Consider the following 14,778-nt stretch of genomic DNA (forward strand, 5'->3'; position numbering starts at 1 on the left):
GATTCTTTTTTCAGGAGCAGCTTCTTATCAAAATCAGCTTTACAAGTTACTTCCTTCGTTAATAAAGCAGTCTGGTGAGAAAAGATTTGCGAATCGCGCAAACATGAAAGCATTGACGTTGCTAGTGGGGAATATTCCCTTCGAAAACAAAACTCAGCCACTGTGTCTTCAGCGGTTCGGATTTAGGAACATCAAAATTACTGCTGTGTTCGTTATTACACCCAAGAACAGAACACCACAATCGCTTAGACGCCATTCTGCTCCAGCGTATCAACAATGACGGACTATGATGACTGACAGCTCGCTCAGGGCAGGGATCTGTTGAAACGCTGCTGTCAATCAACAATCGTGGGAGGGGCGTCCGATTTAGTGACATCACAAAATCGAACGGCTCAATTTGAGGCAGGGGAAAACATATAAGGAGATTAAAACAAAAACACTGGATAGATTTTTATCATTATATGATGGTTGTGTACAGGCACTGCCAACACACATTTCAGTACAATCAACTTGAAAAAGTGCATGTACTATTTATATGACCCCTTTAACACTTTATTTCCCCCATTTTTGGACATTTTATGTTTATTTAGGCCCTACTTTAATAAATGCCTCTCCGAGGCCTGACACACTCCCACTGGTTCTGTCGTTTGCTCCTCACCGCCACAGTACTACACTGTACATTAAAAAAAAGTGCTATTTTTTTAAGGAGCTATTTCTACCTGACCTGATCCTTAAAGAGATAGTTCACCCTAAAATGAAAATTCTGTCAGTATTTACTCACCCCCATGTTGTTCCAGCCCCGTAAGAGCTTCGTTCATCTTCGGAACACGAATTAAGATATTTTTGATTAAATCTGAGAGCTGAATCACTCCTCTATAGGCTTCTAAGGGATTGAAACTTGTTCCCCGAAAAGTTATTAAAGACATCGTTAAAATAGTCCAAGTGACTACAGACTACAACCAAAAATTCTCGGGACAGCAGCATTTGTCCAAATTTCAATCTTAATCGTTCTATTTCATCAAACGATCTTAAAACAGGGCTTTAAGTGTAAAATAACGAACTTGTCCTTTAAGTTTATCAAGCGACGTGAATTCTTTTTGTTGGCAAAAAAACAACAAAAATAATGACTTTATTTTAACGATTCATTTCGTTCTCTGTGGGCCTAGTGGGCCCAGTTCACTAGTGTAATAGCGTAAGCTTCTGTGTTGTACGTCACATACATCACACACATGACCAGCAACGGCCAATAGTGAGCCTACGTGTGACGTAGCACTAAACTATCACACTACGTTAACTGACTAGAGGCCAACAGAGAAGGAAATCAATAGTTGAAATAAAGTCATTATTTTTGTTTGTTTGTTTTTGCGCAGAAAATGTATTCTCGTCGATTGATAAACTTAAGATTGAGCCACTGTACTCACGTGGACTATTTTAGCGATGTCTTTAACAACTTTTCGGGGCCGGCAAGTTTCAATCCCTTAGAAGCCTATGGAGGAGTGATCCAGCTCTCAGATTTCATCAAAAATATCTTAATTCGTGTTCCGAAGATGAACGAAGGTCTTACTGGGTTGGAACAACATGAGGATGAGTAATTACTGACAGAATTTTCATTTTTGGGTGAACTATCCCTTTAACAATTACTCTTATTTCTGCAACCAAGCTGTCAAGATTTGGCTGGCTAGCATGGCCTGGTTAGAAGGTGCAAGATGCTGTAAGCTCTTTTTAATCTTTTTACATGTACTTTGAAAGATAAATCATCCCTTTATTTCTCTTTTTCCCTTGAAGGCATTCTCTTTTACATGTTTTATTAAAATCCACTGAGTGTTGCTTACACACCCTTTTTGTAGGCTACCTCATGCTCAAAATCTATTTTGTGGCAAGAAAAGTAATTTTCTTAGTTCATCTTTTTTGGGGGGAACATTAGAGAAGCATTTGCACAATAATTTCACTAATATACATTACTATTCAAAGGTTTGGGGTCAGTAAGATTAAATTTAATTATTTAGAAAGGATGCATTAAATTGATCAAAACTGACAGAAAAATTGTTACAATAGATTTCTATTTCAAATAATTCTGTTATTTTCAACAAAAATGTATCCCGTTTCCAAGTAGCACAACTATTTTCAACAACGGTAAAAATAAGAGATGTTTCTTGAGCAGCATATTAGAATGATTTCTGAAGGATAGTGTGACACTGAAGACTGGAGTAATGTTGCTAAAACTTGTCATAAAACTTCACAATTTTACTGTTTGTAGCTACTGTATTTTAGATCAAATAAATGCAGCCTTGGTGAGCATAAAAATGTTTTAAAACATTTCATACGACCACTGGTTATTTTGTGAAAGTTCTTTAAGAACGAGAGCTATGCAGTGTGACAGAAATATCATTTCCCCAGTAATTATATTTGAAATGCAGACAGATGCACACACACATCCAAACACCTACTTATGCAGTCTGCAATTGCAAACTATGGCTATGGAAAGCAAATACTGTCAGTTACAGTAACGACCAGTTATATGGCCGTCAGAAAACATTAAAGCAAACTTGATACAAATCGCTAATGGTGTCTCCATTGTTATATGTAACTAAACACTGCAGTAATGCTTTCATTATTGGTTTATGAGTATTACTGTGCAAACGCGTATACAGTAATGCATGAAATCTTTGTGTCCTTGCCAATCCTTTTTCCTGAGTTTTCCCAGTCGAGTCTTTGAAAAGCAAACTCTCTCTCAGTCACGAACTCGCTCCCTTTCTCCGTGGCCACAGGGGAAATATCTGCCGCTACACAAAGCCTGCATTTATCTTAATTACATTTACCTGCTCTAACAGTCTAAGAGATGCTCGTGTTCACCCCCTCTGATTTTTCTATATTTATCCTCAATCTGACTAACTGGCTATGAATGCTTTTTTAAAAGTAATTGATTTTTTTTTCTATGCTCAGATGTGGTCTAGTGGTGGTTTTACATCCTCTAGTCAAGAAAGTGAGCGTTCATCAAGAAGCACTTGTAAGTTTTAACAAAAATGCCTTATGTAAGTGGAGAAAATAAAGCAAAAAATATAATCTAGAGAGGAGGCAATTACATCATAACAGCATACAGAGGGAATGAAGATTCTAGAGATGCGGTAAAGTTTGTATTTGAAGGTAGGGTAGGCCATTTGATGTAGGGTAGGCCAGTTGATGGACCCCATTGACTTCCATAGAAAAAAAAATACCATGGAAGTCAATGGGCGACATTCTTCAAAATATCTTCTTTTGTGTTCAGTAGAAGAAAGAAACTCATACAAGTTTGGAACAACTTGAGGGTGAGTTAATGATGACATAATTTTCATTTTTGGGTGAACTGTCCCTTTACCTCGGGTTATCGTTGTTCTTTTAACCTCTAAAAGAGAAATGTTTCACACTTGAAATTTAGAAGCAAGATTAATACTAGGCTACTTTTTCCCAGGGTAATGAAATCCTGTTTCAGAGCAGGTTACCTCCACTTTTTGTGGTGTTAACTCCGCATTGCGATGCCAAATGTGTTCAGTGTGAAATGATGCGGTGTTAGAATGTTACAGCTATGCTTAGCAACCGACAACCAATCACGTGCCTCGTATTCATGTTTCATGTGTAGTATTAACATTTGAGAGGAAAAACTTAAAATGGCGATGGAAAACGCATTAATTAGAATGAAGAGACCGTTGCATTCTCACCCTTTATAGTCCAAAAAGAGGATGCGCAATGCTAGAGCTTTCATCCAATCAACTGACACTGCAAATATGCAAATAAGATTGTTAACCCAGGGTTCAGGAATGTACAGTGTGAAACGTCAGCTTATGTTAACATCGGGTAAATTATGAGCAGTGTGAAATGTGAAGCATTTTTGGAATAATGTAGGATTCTGTTTACCTAGGGTTTACAATGCTCCAGTGTTAATTATATTTCAAGTGGGAAAAGCCCTTGGCTGTGCTTTACAAAAGCATTGTAAGCCTAGATTGTAGAACCATCAACTTAGCTCACAATGCTTTTGAGAAAGTCTTCATTTTAATTAGTGTATCTATTTTGATTAGTATATCTATTTTTTATCATTTAAAAAGAATACCATAATTGCTTGACAATTTGCTCATGCTATTTTTCTATATTAATATTTAGTGGTGTTCTGGGGCAGGTACCAGCTTCACATGCCTGCGCTGTGCAGTTTTCAAATAGTGCCACAGATTGTCAGCTGGACTGAGATCACAGCTTTGAGTAAACCATTGTAACACATTCATTCATTCAAACTTTTTGTTCTTGAGCCACTCTGATGGTAATTTGGCCTTGTGTTTGGGATGATTATCATGATAGAAGTGTTTCACATGAACCTTCTTTTGCAGTAGTTATTTGTTTTTTGCACCATCTTCTCTTCTTTCTACTTTAACAGGATGTCCTGATGAAAAGCATGATGCAACCACCGCAAATAAAGGCTGTAAACACATAGTGTTTTATCCAGTTGCACAAGTATAGCTCCTATCTACTTGAAAGGGGAAAACTGAAATCTCCAAAACTTTTTGTCCCAAACTTTTTGTAGCTAACTGTTTCAGCTAGAACAAATATCATTTGCATATTTTTAGATTATGCAATAGCTTTCATAAGCTTTTCCTCTGTTTATGAAATAATGCCATATTTGCATAAACCTCCCAAACAGCAGAACTCTTTATAATCATTAGCAGTTTGATCTACATTTATTCTCAAGTTACTGAACTTTGTAGCTCTTTCAAAGTGAGTGTTTTCCTTAAGTCTTGTTCTGGTGGTTTAATGCAGTTTAATGCTTCCTGTTAAATGAACCAATAGTCCTCAACTGGACATCCAAAGACTTGGATGTAGTTTTGTACCCTATAGTATTATCACTTTTTAAAAATATCTTCATGTCCACAACTGTTCTTTAGATCCAAACAAATTTTTTTTTTTTAAATGCGTTTTTGTTATATAGGTCAGTGGAGAGCTGACAGAAAGGTGGAGGGAGGAAGAGAGAGAGAGAGAGAGAGAGAGAGAGAGAGAGAGAGAGAGAGAGAGAGAGGGAGAGAGAGAGAGAGAGAGAGAGAGAGGGAGAGAGAGAGAGAGAGAGAAAGAGAGAGAGAGAGAGAGAGAGAGAGAGAGAGAGGGAGAGAGAGAGAGAGAGGGCGAGAGAGAGAGAGAGAGAGAAAGAGAGAGAGAGAGAGAGAGAGAGAGAGAGAGAGGGAGAGAGAGAGAGAGAGAGAGAGAGAGAGAGAGAGAGAGAGAGAGAGAGAGAGAGAGAGAGAGAGAGAGAGAGAATGGGATCAGGACACGTCCCATGCCAGACCGGGTCTCCCTGAGCTGTGCTGCTTTATATCGTATGTATGTCGTGAGAAATGGATTCTGTGCCACAGCTGCAACCAGATACAATTCTAATGTTTATTTTACAAAGTTGTCAGTTGTCAGCAAGTTTTAAATCTGTGACTTAAACTGTCGCACTTAAGGTTTACTGAATTTGCAGGTTGTTTCCCAAAAACGTGGTAGTAAATATGTTTAGAGAATCGCTTGCGAATGTTGTCCCTTTTTTGTTCACTTTTCAAATTTAAGGCTGTTCAGTGAGGAATCCCATTTTTAGCATTAAACAAATCATTTTAAGTTATAACATTATTTTTAAGTTTATTTTAATTTGAGTTTCAGATCTTTAAAAAATATAACATACTTGTTGAAATTTTGTTTTTAATTCAGTAAAATTGAACAATTTGTTCTGAAGGGTCTGAATACTATCTTTTCTTAACATGTTCAACTTAAAACATGACATCACTTATTTTCGTATTGGTTATTAATATTCAGAATGAATCCTGCTGTCATTTGCCTGAATAAGACATCGGAGAGTAATGAGACTCAAGAGACTACGCTCCTTGAGCATGATGAATCATTACCACACGTATTTTTTAATTAGCCAGCGCCGGAGGCTAAAGCACACCTTCCCTCGACCTCATGCTGTGAAACATATCAACAACAACAAAAAGTAAAGAGAAAAGTAAATAAACGAGGTCCCTGAAGGTTTGTTTTCATGAGGTAAATGAAATCATAAAAAAAGTCATCATAGACTGAGAAAAATCATAGAAGATATGACAGTGTACTATTGTTTCGGGCAACAACAAAAAAGACAAAAAGTTACTGCACCTGTTTGGTTGTGAGTAATATATGTGTCAATGACAACACTTTTCTCAGACTGAATATTGTAAAAAATCTAATACAGACAATGACTTTAATTTAAATTATGAATGTTTTTAGTTTCTAAATTATAATTAATTTTGATAATATTTGTGGGGGGGGGGGGTATTAATAAACATTTTAAATATATTCATAATCTTTTATAAGTTTATAGGTTTAGGCTGGTTCTGGTCAAATGCAGTAATGCCAAGAAAATATTGATCAATCAAAAATTCATGATATTTGTAATAATATTTTGAAACTAATTTTGACCCACATTTTTGAAAGTAATGGTTAAATACAATCATGTGTAAGGAAAACATTTTATTAACTTTTTTATGGGCATATTACATTTTTTATTATTATTTTGTTGTTGTTGACAATGTTTTTTTTATTATATATTTCTATATTTTATATTTAATTTATTTTTCAGATTTTTCAGAATGTATCAAACCAACATGAATACATAACATGTTTTAAATTAAGATCTTTTTTAATAATTTATCTCAATCATAAAAACAGCCCCCAAGCTCACAGATCTCTGCCATGAGACCGAGAAAAAGCTTCCCGTAAAGGTTTTGAGCCAGTAAACTTTCGTCCAATTAGAGTACACATTTGATTCTGGTCTCCCATACATGCCAATGTGAAAATTGCTATTAGTCACAGTCCTAGTTTGTATGCTTTTTGTGTGATATAATCTCAGCACTCACAGCCCCATCTTTACTCTACTAAATTGAAGTGTTCAAGGGAAACAAACCACTGATGGCGGAGCGCTACTGGGGGAAGTTTGCTGAGTGCTTCTGTCTTATCTGTGCTTAACAGGCCATGGTGTTAATGTGCGAGTCGTGGCAGATTCTTGCTGATCTGTCTCCAGGTTTCATAATTTTCTGCAGCTATAGATTGGTGGCAAGGACAGCTGGTCTGAGAACATCCCAGCTTCTGCCAAAAGCAACACTGCAGCCTTTCTTTCAAAATTTCCTGTTTACCTCAGCAAACTTGCAACCTGCTAATCTTTGGCTATAACATACTTCAACTCATAAATCACCTTGATTGAAACTCCTATGTTCAACCCTTTGTTAAATGTGCAAGACAACGCAAACATTTAAGCTAATGAGCTATTTTTAAGTTAGAAAACTGCTTCTCAGAGAAGCCTGAGTTAGAGGGGCTGTACAACGTCAGGGAAGTCAAGGAAGATGGCCTTACTTTTCTCTTGAGACGCAAAGCATTCAGGTGTATCCAATTTTCTAAGCTGGTTCACACAACTGGGTTCTTTTCCTCTTATAATCTCTTAAGCGTTGCAGTAAAGCTGCTGTGTAATGACTGACTGGTCAAATTAGGTCTCACAAGCATTTGTACCTTTACATCTAGATCTTTAATTTTCTGGTCTTTGCCATGGTGTTGCTATGCTATATCTACAATACTCTAGCTATGCAAGTTTTTTCTTTTTTCTTCTGCTGTGTGAAAATCGTATGTCTAATAAAACTTAACAACAAGCCGCACAATTTGAGATCTCATTCATGCCCTTAATTGGTGGATGAGTTATGCGAGAAATGTAAGCAACAGTATGAATAAACAATAGTAATAGTTATATATGGCTTAGCAAACACCTAAGCCTGTCACGATTATACATTTTATACTGAAAATTAATTGTCATACAAATAATGGCATTTGGTTTTGTTTTGTTTATGTCATTTACAGTGTAAGCCTGTTTTTTATTTGGAATCATATATAATAAAATGTATAATAAAAATAGAACCATATGATTTACTTAAATACTGTGAAAAGTAATAATATTTATATAAATAGTTGTTTATAATATAACTGCAGTACAATTTCCCTTTTTTGGATGACAAAATGTGATTTAATTTAAATTTAAACTGCACAATTATTGCGGCTGTGTCAAATAATTGTGATTATATCAAATAATCACAATCAGACAATTAATCAATAATTATGAACGGCCTAAGAAGCACCCTTTACATACACCATTCACTTTCCCAACTATAAAACTCAAGGGATAGTTCACCAAATAAAAATTGAATTGTCATCATTCTTACTCTATGAGAATAGGAAAGTCCACTCTTATAACAAACAATAATGTTGGAATCACTTTCTAAACTATACTTTTCCAGCGGATGAATGATAAAGTGACAGACGTCACAATTTCTTATTATAAATAGAATGTTATCGTTTGATGATGTGGACTAATATAGTTTGCATTATCTTTCTTGGTGTGAACGGGCCTTTACTCACCGTCATGTCATTCCAAAAATAAATTTCTTTCTTCTGTGAAACACAAAGGAAGATATTTTGATATTTTGACTTTCACTGCACGACAAAAAAAAAAAAAACCATTCAAAATATAATACATGTTCGGAACAATATGAAGGCGAGTACATAATGACAGAGTTTACATTTGTTCGGGCCAACTGTCCCTTTAATGACAATTACCAGGCTAAAATAAACAAGACTATTCCTCTAACCCTGAGAAACATGGCAATTGCAAAGTTCTAATCATGCGAGACTGAAGTACTGAAGTGGGCAGGCCATTGGCAACACTTTAATTCTATAAGAGTGTCTATAATTAAATTCATGACAGAATTTCCGGAGGTTAAAAACAAGTGGAGCGGCAGCATTGTGGATGCGCTCGAGGGGATGTGTGGTAGATGCTGATAGGCTGGGCGAAGAGGTTCTTTGCCTTAGGTTATTAAAAACAGAAAGGTGAAGAATAGATCTCCACTAATGACAGGATTAAGAATAAGAGCCATTCATCTTAGGGAGATTTGCCCCACTGCTTTTCTGCACTCTGCGCTAACTGCACTACTTTTAATTGGCCAAGACTGCGGCGAAAGATCCTCAATTAGACGCTCAGTGGCAGATCTCCTGGGTTAAAGAACTGGTGCGGAACAAAAAACAGGCTTAAGATGTGCGGAAGTAAGAACAAAGAGAGGAAACGGCAAAAGAACCTGAAAGCCCCGGCCTTGACACGTACACACACTTTCATCATTAAAGAAGAACTCATTTGACATCGGAGCTGAGCGCATGTGGATTTCCACTAGCTTCTGCAAAACCTTGGGGGTCCGACTGACAGGTTTGTCTGATTAATGGATGACTCTCTGACTCTCCATCTTCTCTGTATGTTATCCGTTATGACTTTCAAAAGACCCTCATCGTGGAGACACATCATTGTTAGCGTGTGAATTAGGACCTCAAGGTGAAGGAAGAGAATGGACTGCATCCAATACCGTGACAACCTTAATGAGATCATACTTCATCATTGACTTCACAGCTGACATGAACCACATGGTCCTAGTAGAACACATCAATGGTGCAGTCCTGCAGAGGATCAAACATTATAAGCAGCAATAGAGAGAATGGAGTGGTATAAGATGACTTATAATGCATGCTGTGACATTTCAAAACTACAACATTTGTATGAGCTTAGGCAGTTTGCTCCTACTGGTAAATACATGGAGCTACATCATGCTGGCAAAAAGCATGCTTACATTCAACAGTAATTCAATAGACTATTACAGACCAATTTCTTAATACTTAATTCACTTTTTCAATACTCTTCACACAGTGAGCACAACAGCAGTCTTTGTGGGCTAAACTGTGGTTCGTTTATCATTGATTTGATACCACAGTTTTATACAATTACTAGGACATATTTATCAATACATTGGTTGCTTTAAAAAAAAACTCAGTTCACACAGTTCTCTTAACTAACTTTCAACTTGGCACAGTTAATTTCACATTAAAGGGGTCATTTGACATATAAAAGGGTCATTGTACTAGAAAATAAATCCTTTAAGTTTCAGAACTCAAAACGTCATTGTTAGTCCAAAAACAGCTTTTATTGAAACCAAACTGCACAAACGACTCGTTTTGGTTAATGTTTACACATTATGGTGTAATAGTGCGATGAAAGACAGTCTCTGCAGAAGATCAACGCCTACTTCTACATCATTGCCTATTTAGCCCCGTATATATCGGCTGTATGGCTAAAATGATTCCTCTAATCGTAAACTATTGAGATATTTCTTAATCCCTAGTTTCTTTTCAGGTATTATAATTCTAACATCTGATGTTGGCACTTTGAATAGACAAATTTTCTTTCTCTTTTGTACCCTTTTATTTCTCCTGTTTGAGCAGGATCTTAAAAAAGCCATTCTGTATTAAAAATCTGATCTTTTTTTTTTTAAAGCCACATAATTTCTCTTTGACAAGCAAAGGGGACTTAACAAGTCTCTGTTAAATTATAACACAGTTTCTTTTTCACTTACAGCCAATTTGCATGCATAAAAATGTCTAAAATATTCATAACTATGTAAGTAGGTCAAAAGGTGGACACATTATTAATTGCGTCCCCCAAGATTGCGTCCTCGTCAGTGGCGTGAGTGTGGTTGACCTCCATTCTGTGTTGATTTGTTGCGCATTAATCCAAGGAAATGTCAGGAGATATTGACCCAATACATAAAGAGACATAAGGGGATATATAATGAATACACCCCAGTTGTTCATAGCCTTGAAAGTGTGATAGGCTGAGTCAATGCCCAATTGCCCTTAGATTGACGCGAGAGGTTCGATTTCTGTTATCAGTATGTATGATAAGTGAGGGCCACGCTGACACTGAGCAATAACTTCTTGATTACATAGCGCATCTGTCATCACAATCTGAATGTGACTCTAACAAGCTCAGCAGCAAGCTGGGGAATACACTCTTTTATGAGCTCGGAGCCAAGCGAGATGCAAGGTGCCGTTTGATGCGCGGAACCGGTAATGAGCGCGTGTCCAGTGTCACACTCCGCGATGTCGATCAAAGTCAAGGAAACCATAGCAACGCTTCATCTTCGAAAGCACGCCCTTGCCTTTTTAAAGGCTCTACTAACATTTAGAGAGGATGAGAGTTTAATGATGCTGCAGGTGGCACTGTTGAGACTAAATATGTTGATATGAATGTGATGAATATGATACTCCACCTGACACGTGTCCTAAATAGGCGTGATGCGACAAGTTTCCAGTGACAGGCAGTTTTCTGTCCACGGTGAACTCAAAAATGCTGCGTGATGTGACACATGCACTGTTAAAAAGAATACATTTGATGTTTAATGTTATGAGAAGCGGGATTTCATCCATTTTAACCAATTCCAAAAACACACAAATTACAACTGATTCATCTCCAAATTCTTTCTTAAAGGGACAGTTAACTTAGAAATGAAATGGCACATTCATTTACTGACCCTCCGAGAAGATATTTTTGTAACACTTTTCAATAAGGTTTCATTTGTTAACATTAGTTAATTATAACACAAACTAATAATGAACAATACTTCTACAGCATTTGTTAATCTTAGTTTATGGTAATTTTAACCTTTACTTATAGCCTACATTTTTAAAATCCAAAGTTGTATTTGTTACCAATCGTTAATACACTGTAAACTACCCTGAACAAGATATGAACAATTCGATTTTTACGAACTACTGCTAACAAAGATTAATAAAGGCTTTAAAAAAGATGTTGGTAATTGTTAGTTAATGTTATCTAATGCATTGACTAATGTTATCAAATGAGACCTTATTTTAAAGTGTTACAGATATTTATGTTTGCATCCACATAAATAATCCGTTATCGGATTGATGGCACAATCAAATTGAAAAGTCTATTCAAAGACTTGTCAATCGATCTGACTGAACTCAATCAAAGAAGGTTAATGAAATTTACTGAAACCCAGCCTTCTTCAAAATATCTTCTTTTGTGTTCCACAGAAGAAAGAAACACATATGAGAACGACTTGAGGGTAAATGGTGATTTTCGTTTTTGAGTTAGAAAATGTGTTACTTTCACCAACCCAAAATAGATCTCTGCTTTAGACCACGGTTGCCATGTCATGCGATGGAATACGGACACACCTAGTCATCATTATCCTGCAAGTTCAAACTGTCTGAGAGCTAAACTGACAAAGCCTTCCATTTTGCTGGTCTTCTGACCATCAAAGAGAACTCGTATTGTCAGACACTCAGGCTACCAGTTTTAGCCCTTCTCCCGAAAATCATCAGTCATGAATGCAAGTAGGGCAGCCTAGTGAATTTGATGAGAATGGGCAAGAAAAGTGGTATAAAGTGCATGAGGGAGCGTCTTTGATCTCTGTGAGGTTCCCACATTTATGCAATACATCAGGGCATCACATTTCATTCCATCCATTATATTGATTTATTGAAATGAATTGGTTTTATGGAATATTTGGAACATGCTGGATATTGCTGTCTGCTATTGGACAAATCATAAATGTGAACAATTTACCAAAATAAGTAAAGGTAATATCCAGGAATGCACAAAAGTGTATAGCTCATATATGTCACATAATGCTAGACTTGAACTGGACAAGTGGACATTTTCAAAAGCTGTGATCTGGATGTTAGGTATCTATTTGTTAATTCATCTATGGCTAACAAACCCAACATGTATAGCTCATTAAAATTAATAGCTAGCTCTTGAGTCCCTCAGAATTAGGCTAAATAGGGTTCCGTTTTTATGGTCTCATGAGTCTCCATGACTTGCAAGAGGAAATTTAATCACAAAACAAACAAAGAGCCTTTGCAAGGTCTCAATTCAAAAGATATTTTTACATAAATACCCAAAGCTAATTTAATTTCATGGCAGTTTTAAGATTGTAAGATAACTTACCTTCCTTCAGAACTCCAGGTCAGCTATAAAATCTCTTTTTTTTGTCACATCATTCTTTTTCTTTAGAAAAGTGTGATGCCATTGGCAAGTAGGATCTGAGCCAGTTCCATTCAGAAGCAGAATCATGAGGCAGACTCACACCGAGCTCTGTCCAGCGTTCTGAAAAGCTTTGCTGTGTATTGATTTCCCTCTTCTGAGAGCTTGCGCCATTGCGTTCTTAAAGAACGTTCACATGTGAGTTCTTGCGTTCCTTCTGCGGTAGTGTGCGAATTATACAATCGTAAAGACGAAGAACGATTCTTATTATAGAATGTCTAATTAGTGGGGTGCAATGTTTTGAGGTGACTGACGTGGCTTTTTTTACGTTTAAACGGTTGTTGTGATACTGTACCTGTGCTGTGTTACTCTTGAAGTAAAGTGATAGATAATTACAGTAGCCTATATTTTGTAGATGTATAGGCTACGTCAAATAGCCTATTGATTCAAACGGGACGGCGTGCTGTTGCTATGGGTATCCTTACAGCCAAGGGCGAACGCAATTTCGGTTCGCAAGGCTTTTCGTCAAGTAAAAATGCAACAATTTTGCTATTTGAAAAGTTGTTTGATAACGTTGTTGAAAATGTTCTTACGTAATATATAGTCTACAATTAAACTAGTTTATGTAGGCTATTATGTGATACCCCTCAACTATTTGTTTTGATTGACAGCGCTGGGAAGGTAGATTAAAGCCTTGATTAGAACCCCCAAACCCGTATTTCGCAACAAGGTGCACACATGCGTCAGAGTAATATTTGGCCGTTACGTCGCGTCTCACATGCCATGCGCCATGAGCGTTGCGTTTTAAGACGGCGTTGTCAAGTTAAAAACAGTTAAACTTCAAAACACCTGCGATCCGTTCCATTAGGCTATGTTGGACGCCGTCTTGCTGTTTTTGAACGCAAGAACGTGAACTGTCTGAACGGCCCCTTTAGTGAACGACAGCTTTTACTTTTTTCCCCCATTTGGCTCGTTTTATTTTTGTGTGTCCTACATTTGTCGCTTGCTTGAAATCTAATTTGTATCGCATGAAACAGCGCTGTATCGATAGGCTCGGAGGTCTCACTTGGATCGGAAGCAGTCGCAACGGAGTAGCCCAACTCTGAATACTAATTTCCTCATGCCCTTCCGTAGCCTATACGACGGCCTTGGTACAGGTAGATAGCAGAAATATTTCCCACAGAACAGGGAAAAACAGAGCCTCGTGAGCTACCTACTGTATGACCGGTGCGACGAATCCAATAAAACAGATGTGGAATCGATGAGTGAATATCAATACAAAAGACCACTGCGCTATTTACACAGAGTTGACTAGACTAAAGATAATCTTAATCGCCTCTTTTTTATTTAATGCAATTTGCAGCCTTACCTTTTAAGATGACAAGCCTCCAGTCAAGGTTTTATGATGAGAGAGTGTTGGTCTGTAGATCTCATTTACTTCAGAACTGCAAAATCCAGCACTGCGGACGCGTCCGGGCATCAAGCAGCAAATGTCCGCTGCTGGAACAAGCCACTGCGGCAGCTACAAATCTCCCGGTCCGAATGAGTACACGGTGATTAATTCGAGTCTAAAGCGTGATGGAGAGTTAGTATTTTTTCCACCTAGGTCCCGTGTTTATCCCGCTCTGAGCCAGAGTGTCTATACTTCTCACCAGTCTCCACCAAGCGGTGGACTGAGCAGCAACTAGTCAGATGCTGTCAGGCACACACATACACAAGGAGTTGTGTGTGTGTGTGTGTGTGTGTGTGTGTGTGGAGGTGGGGGCGATTGACAGGTTTGTTATTATTCCCATTTGTGGGGGTATTAGATTATAGTGGCATTATTAATAAGGAATTGTTATCCAAATCATTTTTCATCTTGTTCCACATATTTACAATCTTCA

The 14,778-nt window shown here is 37.3% G+C and overlaps 1 protein-coding gene across 1 annotated transcript in view; it reads right to left on the minus strand.

The window, feature by feature from the left end:
* Positions 1 to 14,570, minus strand: part of elfn1b (extracellular leucine-rich repeat and fibronectin type III domain containing 1b) — a 127,783-nt gene extending 113,213 nt beyond the window's left edge. Inside the window, exon 1 of the mRNA XM_077205264.1 lies at positions 14,265 to 14,570. The gene's annotated coding sequence lies outside the window, so the exon portion shown is untranslated. The remainder of the gene's footprint in view (positions 1 to 14,264) is intronic.
* Between the last annotated feature and the right edge of the window lie 208 nt (positions 14,571 to 14,778).

This window comes from Siphateles boraxobius, unplaced genomic scaffold (genome assembly GCF_051911475.1).
Source record: "Siphateles boraxobius isolate OS27281-9 unplaced genomic scaffold, OSU_SipBor_1 53, whole genome shotgun sequence".
NCBI classification, from domain to species: Eukaryota; Metazoa; Chordata; class Actinopteri; order Cypriniformes; family Leuciscidae; genus Siphateles; species Siphateles boraxobius.